The sequence below is a fragment of the Schistosoma mansoni genome, chromosome 7 (assembly GCF_000237925.1).
Source record: "Schistosoma mansoni strain Puerto Rico chromosome 7, complete genome".
NCBI lineage: Eukaryota > Metazoa > Platyhelminthes > Trematoda > Strigeidida > Schistosomatidae > Schistosoma > Schistosoma mansoni.
The window spans coordinates 5,129,243-5,137,653 of NC_031501.1; the positions used below are offsets into that span (position 1 = coordinate 5,129,243).

At 32.2% G+C, this 8,411-nt stretch overlaps 1 non-coding gene across 1 annotated transcript; it reads left to right on the forward strand.

The window, feature by feature from the left end:
- The first annotated feature begins 3,075 nt into the window (after window positions 1–3,075).
- Smp_tRNA_00248_Pseudo_CGA.1.1 lies at window positions 3,076–3,149 on the forward strand. Its single transcript has one exon. It is a non-coding gene (tRNA).
- Window positions 3,150–8,411: the final 5,262 nt, after the last annotated feature.

Here is an 8,411-nt window from a genome sequence, read left to right on the forward strand (position 1 = left end):
TAATCATGGTAATAGTGAGATTAATAATAATAATATGCAAACAGATTGTTTCAAAATGTACTTAAACTGTTGGTGATCACTTCAAAGTTTTCACTTTTTACTAGATGATTGAAATAATGAGAGGAGAATCACCAATCGATAGGAAACATAGAAAAAGCAGAATGGCGAATACGACAAATTATTGTAATATCAGATATTGAATATACTTTTGTGAGTGTAAATGACTTATTTGAATATACAGTTTCAACTGGTACCTACCACATTTATTCGATATAAAAATGTGTGGTCTAAATTAATAAATTTGATATTAGGGCTAAAACACTGGATTAAATTTTAATATCATAAAAATTTGAGATATGGATTTTATGTGAATATTTCAAGAAATAAATGAATAATATGGATGATAAATGGGTCCATTTATTTAAAGCGGGAAGTTCATTGGTTATATAACAGATAAGGAATGTATCAACTTCGTAAAGTGTAGATTTACCACAGGTTCTATGTTGTTTATTATTGACTCAACGTAATGGTTTTCAACAAGATAATACGTGGCTGTGGACTGTTTACTGGCAAACTTATGCCTGCTACCCCTAGTGGAGAAGAATAGTCCGCCTGCCATCACCATTTCCCATACAACTCTGTACTGGGCAATCTTTTCCACTTCTTTCCACTTGCTATTCATCCTTTTCATGTCTGCTTCCAATTACCTATGCAGTGTATTCCTTGGTTTTCCTTCAACTCAGGATTCCAAGTTACGACTTGCATCATGATGCAGTTTGATGATTTACGTAATATGTGTCCTATTCACCTCCATCGTCTTTTACTAATTTCCTCCTCAACTTGAACCTGATTTGTTCTATCCCACAGTAAGTTGTTAATTATGGTATTTGGTCAACGGACATGGAGTATCTTACGTAGACGATTGTTTATAAATATATTTGTACCTATGTGTGATGATGGTTGTGATAGTTCTCGGATTTTCAGCCGTGTACATTAGAACTGTCTTGATGTTCATATTGAAGATTCTCACACTGATATTGATTGACAGAGAGTTGTTATGAATTATATATCTTCAATTGTAAAAATGTTGCCCTTACTTTGCCAATCCTTGCCTGTAAGTCCTTTAGGCTCCTCCACGTTCATCGATGATGCTACCGAGATACATGAAGGATTCCACCACTTCCAGAATTTGTCCATCAATCAAGTGTGATTGTGTTGGTGTTATCTGTGTTCTATTTGAGGATGTTGGTCTTTCCGTTGTGTAATTTGAGGTTTACTGATTCAGAGACTTTTGCTACACTGTATGTATTGATCTGCATTAGTTGGTGTGTATGAGATAGAAGATGTAGTTTAGGTCATCTGTGAATTCCGAATCGTTTTGTTACATCCAATCTGTCAATTGTATTTCGTTTATCCCCTCAGTTTTGAGTATATTTCGGCCAAATTAACTGTCTTAATTTAGTGAAAACAGGTATTTAGAGATGAAATGTCCCTTTTTCAAACTATGTGATGTTATCCATCCGTCCTCATACAAATTCTTTTAACTGTCATAATGTATCGAGACTAGAAAGTATAGGTAAGTAAAGATCTTGATTAAATAAAGTCTTCTTAATATCTACTGTAAAAATACAGGTATGTTTAACACAAAATGATTTAGGAATATCTTATTTCAAGTTATGGGTTGGAACTAAGCATTACGTTATAGATTTATTCTATTCAGTAAACATTGTAAATAAAATTGACAAGATTCCTTACTATGAAATGCAAAAATGTAATCTTTTAATTTTCTTCTAAGTCCTGAATATATTTTCATTCGTTTCTGTTTTTGTCTGTCTTTCAGGTTCGAACTCTTTTTTGATATTCGTATTATTATTATTAGTTTTTCTTTACTGCGTTGGTTGTGGCAATTTGAACCGATAAAATATATGTATCCATCAGCTTGATTTAAACATTCAAGAACTGTTTAAATCTGGACTCACAAGTTTCCCGCGTTGTATCTTTCTATGTTATTCAACTTATCTCGTGTAAAGTCCAGTCGTTTGTAGGTTTACACTTACTTACTTACGCTTGTTACCCCTCGTCGAGGAGCATAGGCCGCTCACCAGCAACACTTATTATATAAATATAATAGTATTGTCTATTTTGTCTTTACTATGATATACACAAAATGCACATACATTTACGCATGAAACCAATTGAAAATCGTCAATAATATACAAAACATCATCTCGTTATCAAAATAAACAATAGACAATAGAGTAAAATTTTCATTATGATTTAGATTGAAATATTAATTTATACTTTTGTTTCTATGGTATTATCTTGATTAATAGAACAGACAATGAAACTGTTTCAAAATAAAGCAATACAAAACTTTATATAATTGTGTTAATCGGTATTTTTAAATAAGACGATTTGTTTACCTAATAACATTTATGTACTAATTACAAAAAAAAAATTAAGTAAATCAATAAAAACAAAGTTTTGTGTAAAGTTTATGTTTTAACCAACAAAAAAAAGAAAAGAATTCAAATCAATAAGCCCTGGATCATTTTGTGATTTTTTTTTAAATCACATAATGTTATCGTTTTTTCTGTCATAATTTACGTAATGAATTAATAAATAAATAAACACATTGTTTGTAACCTTTAATTCCTCTTCTCATCACTTGAAAATTCTCTCTCAAATACATACAAATAAAAAAGGTGAAAATATCACTTTAAATATATGCCGTCTTGATAGCAACTTGTTAGTATAGTGCTTTTTGTGAAACCTATATGGTTTTGGTATCAACCTCATGTGTAGGATCATGAGTGGGCATTATTGATGGGTCTCCAACTAAAAAGGAATATTTAGAAGGGGGTTTGTGGAGATTTCAGTATTTTTCAAAGTTGAAGTCATATGCTCACTAGTGACTGACTTCAAGATACATGTCCTGGAGTTCTAGTGGGAAGCAGTGACCAGTGGAGTTCAACCACGTCTGTTGTGAGATATCAACTCACTGAAGACAATTGGTGAATGGTTGCTCAACTTCGTGGATCAGTTGAAGTTAGACATTAACACTGTCGGATGCCAGCTCAGTGGTCTATCGGTTAAGGGCTTCGGCTCGAGACTGGAAGGTCCTGGGTTCGAATCTCGCTCGCGAGAGCGGGTTCATGGATGCGCACTTCTGAGGGGTCCCATAATAGGACGAGTTGGCCGTCCAGTGCTTCCAGGTTTTTCCATGGTGGTCTAGCTTCAATTGACTCATGATTTCAACTTTAAAAAGGAATAGTTAATGTCAACTTACAATGAAAATTTACCAGTTGTTTGATATTAAAAATCTTAAATAATCTCGTCAAATATTTTAAACTATGACATTTAACGACATAATATCACGACAATGACCACTACTCAGTCATAAATCAATATGAATAACTCACTCCTGAAGGCGGTTATACGTGGCCGGAATAGCTTACAGGTAATGCGGTGCTTACTACTTATGCTGACAGATATAAGTAGTATGTAAAAGTAATCGAATGGAGAAGGGCTGCCAGAAGAATTTTGAGAAAATTGAATTGAGGAGAACAGTAAGGGCAACAGAGAGCAACTGTAATAACAACAGAATTGAAAGAATCATGAAGAATGTAAAGGATAACCGGAGGATGATGGGCAAATAAATTGGTCTTCTCGAACTAAGTTCTTGTTCACTACAGTAACGTCTTTGACCGTGAAACTGAGTGAGTTGGGTTTGATTTTCACTAAGAGCATCAGTTTTGTCACGTTTCTAGGAACACTTTGATGATGAGGGCCAGCCATCACGGAACCTATGTTTATGATTGACTAAGACAACGTGTTAAATAGCTTATTCAACTATAGTTTCAGTCAGCAGACAAAGTATTGAACTGGTGATTCCTACTCTCTTAGAGACTTTGTTCACTAGATTGACAAATTTATACTCAACTCAACTAATACATTCGATTATTGTATAATTTGATATGATACGATTATCTAAAATTCTCAAATGTTCCTGGATTTATCCACTCAAGTAATAGTTATTTACAAATAAACATCATATACAGTTGAGTTATTCAAATAAAAAAGGATAAAACTATAGTCCATGCACTAACAATCGGTTTACCAATATCTTGTCTGTACGCTCAATTGTACATTGAAGTTTTACAAGGCTTAACAGTTATATCAAATTGTACTGGTCAACATCAAAAAACACCGAATACGCACAAAACAAACTCCGCTTACCTAAGAGCTAATACATATACTAATTATTTTAAAACGAAATATGTTATGCATTTTTTCGAGACATTTAATCAAATTAACAAATTACACGAGTTATATTGTAAGAAATATATTGACCTGCAATAGAACAATGAAGAAATTATACATAATAAGAAATGCCCGCATGTTATACACCATTCAAAGTTCGATTCGACCGCAGTATAACATGCATTCGCTGAGCTCAATTTGTCAATGATTTTTTTCTGTATTTGGGCGAAGACTAACTATATTTAAAGCATACAAATATCACTATTTTTCACAAGCTGAATATAAAATATTTAAGCCACTGAATCAAAATGTAATCCCTGGATCAGTTTTTGAGGTCAACTTAAAGTCCAAGATCAATAATCGAAATGAGAAGTGGTAACATACGATTAAAAAATATAACATAATTACTGACCAGAACAAATGTTCAGTGAAATATTGCGTAATAAATGAGATGATCTTTCAGTAAAAGGACCTTTTTAAATTGATTTTGATGAGTATCTGTTAAATATTGAGTTGTAGAGATTTATTTTATATTATATGGAGTTGTTTCAATGATTAAAGCATCCACCTACTTCAATTCTAAACGTCCGAGTAGTATCACAAGCTCTTACAACACGCAAATAGTGTTGATTGAATCCGGTTTATGTAAACTTGTATTTGGTGGATGAGTTACACCGTTTGATAATACTGTAACTCCTCTGAGCTGGATTACTTAGTTATGAAGCTTTCAAAATTGTTTATAATGTCTTCCTCATCCTCCTCATTACCACTATCAACAGCCACAGCAATCACAGTATTTACTTCAAATAAAAACACTTTATGCATAGTGTTCATTTATCAAATAGTTTACCTAGAATACAATTGTTATTTAGTCTGACATCACTATTGCGATCATATACTAAATGAGATGAGACGAGTTATATTTAATATTAAATCCACCAACGTCATTTAGTTTCTTTCACATAACTGTGGTATATTTCCAGAGTAAGATATTTAAGAAGGTTATTCGCCTTGAGGATAGTTACGCATTGGCCTTCAGATTGGTGATTATTGAAACAGTTGTCCAATACTTTGTGGTTTTTAATGGTTGTCTAGGTAAAGTCAATCTTTAATGTAAAGTAAGTTCAGAAATAATTAGTATTTACAAACCTCGGATTCTAATAATAATAATAATAATAATAATAATAACTATTATTATTATTATAGTCACTTGCAAGCAAGAAAAATTCATAAAGTTTGAATGATACAGTGCTACAAGTGGAACTTAAACATTTCAGCAGTTAGATAGTTTTATCCAATTGTGACAATGAATGATGAGAATGCTCAGGTGATATAGCTGATTGACAGGAGCTACAAATTCAGATCATTGGATACCAGCTCAGTAATCTGAAGATTAACCATTCTTCGTGAGGTCTGAATGTCCTGAGTCCAGTTCCTAGTGGAGTTGTGTATATACACTACTGAGGAGTTCCATACTAAGACGAGAGAGTGGGCAATGCTTCCTGGTTTCCAATGGTTGCCCAACTGCAATCAATTCATGGTGAAAACCATACAGTAGAGTTATCTAACACATTTACACTCATTAATAGTTTACAGCTTTTTCTTATTGTCACAAAACTCCATTCCATTTAACTTTTCTCTCTCCACTTCTCCTCTTCTCTGAATTTATCCTAGGCTTATGATAAGAAGTATTAGTAATCTCCTTATTTATTCGGATGCACAAATATACACACAAATATGTCTGCCCAACTACAGTTAGACAACAACTGGAGTGACCATAACATAGTCTGGAATTATGATTCATTTTTAACTAATGACAATAATTTGTGAAATTATTTTTCAAACTTTAGCTTTTTGGTGTTACCGTTTTAGTCTAGTGGTTATAATCTCGTATTATTATTATTATTATTATTATTATTATTATTAGTAGTAGTAGTAGTAGTAGTAGTAGTAGTAGTAGTATGGAAAAATTGAAATTCTTCGTTAATGTTTCCTACCGTTCTCTCGTAAACAAACATGTTCCAGTTTCTGTAGCTTAACGAGAGATAGTATTAAGACATGTGCTTATATATATGTGAGCATATAATAGTGAGAGATGGAACGATAAAAGGTAGGTGAGCAATTAATTTCAAGTATAATTGCGAATGTAAACGAACATATATAAGTAATGTAGTACTGTTGGCTATAGAAGTTTGTAAAAATTAATATATGATTGGCCTCGCAAATCTTACCAACTCTGATGAGTTAGTGGCTGACTGCATCTGGATAAGGATTAAAAAAACTGGTATAATTTTAAAAACTGTCACTTCATGTGGTTCAGATGTGATATTCATCTCCCTATCAGAATGTGAGTATATTGAGCAACAGTCTCATCCGATATAACTTTATTGATGTGAAACATGACTTCGGAAGATTGACCATATCCGTATGTTCTTATTATTCTGTCATAAATATTGAAGTATTGCTGTCATATGGCAGATTCACCAAGTGCGTAATAATGAGTTTGATCCTAATTTATTAGAGATACTTGATAAGGCTGTATATCTCCATAAACTAGAGGGACTTCAACATGCATCAGTTATGACCAGTTCAATCTTACATCAACAATGGTCAGAATAAGAGTACGTTATAAGAAAGCTAGATGAACCGAAAGAAAGATATTGTATGAGTCCATGCGGTTACTGTTTGCTGGACTTATCAGTGTTGGTTGAAGCAGATTTCTTGCTTGAGATCCATGAGATAATCATAACTAGTGTTTGTAGACCTCAAGTAACGTAACTCAAATTTGGTCTCGTTAGCACAGAAGTATTTATTCTTTGTCTTTCTGTAGTTCTTGAGTTTACATTAAAACTTCTATACACACAAATAGCAGACGAGAATGTGGCGAATGCAAGTAGTTGTCTTGTACGTTTTCTCTCTTTCTCTTGTGGAATCCATTCATTTTCATTATATTCGACTGTACATTTTCCTTATTTAGACTGAAATTTCAATGAGTAATAATTTATCACCTCAATTTATTTATGCTTCATCATGGTGTAGGAGATAGATTAGTTATTTAAAGTTATATTTGACTTGATTTACTTAACCCTTACAACGTAGTAATTGAAATATGAAAGACTATATTTAATTATAAGAAAGAGAATTATTCAAAGGATTTTGATTTAGTGCACTAATATTTATGTTATATACATTTCTTGATTTATTTATTCATTGTGATTTACACAGAATAAGTTTAATGACTTGAAAAACACCTTTAACAACCTAGATTTGATTCATCCAGTTGATTTTTATCGTGAACAATTAACTGTTCAAGAAATAATTTTCATCGATAGTTACTTCCTTTTATGTTGTCTCACAGTTCTAGCGAGCCAAATAGAATGCCATTGAATGTGTTCATCTCCCTTGAAGTGTTGCGATGAATCAAAATATCTACAAGCTCAACAAGTTGATAAATTTAAAGTTTACACATATTTGAGCGCGCCTAATTTAAAACACTGATTGGATTCATCTAAATGTATTCAATATTCGACTTGTTTAACCATTGACATTTCTCATAAGAGTTTGAATATCTTCACAACTATACTTTGAAATACTATCTCAAACTGGAAGGGGGATAAAAAATGGTTGAACGAATATGTTCGAGCGGTTTAGTTAAATAATGCTGAAAATACATCAATGTATAGCAAGTATAATTGTTTCCCCTTCTACTATATTATCTCATGAGGTTGTATGTGTACAAGAAGACCACAATAGACTTGTGACTATGAAGAATTATTATTTAAGAAAAATATAACTATTTATGTACATTTTTCAATGGGAAAAGGGTCAAATTACTCTAACTGTGAATCAAAATTTGTAGTAGAAATATTTCTATCTTATTGGCAAAAAATAGAAGATTTTTCTTATTAAAATATTCTGAAAGTGGTATTTTTCGAATGGAATTGTAGTATTGGTATATTTTTGCTTAATCAAAGAAATAGTGTGTAGATTATCACCTAATAAAGAACACAATAGTAAATAACAAGAGAAAATGTGAGCTATCGACTCAGTAATTATATAATATCCTTGAAAAGTCGTGCATCTCTGGCAGTGGCGAGCCTTCAAACACACAAACACAAATTCTTGCTATTTAACTTGACAACTTTCAG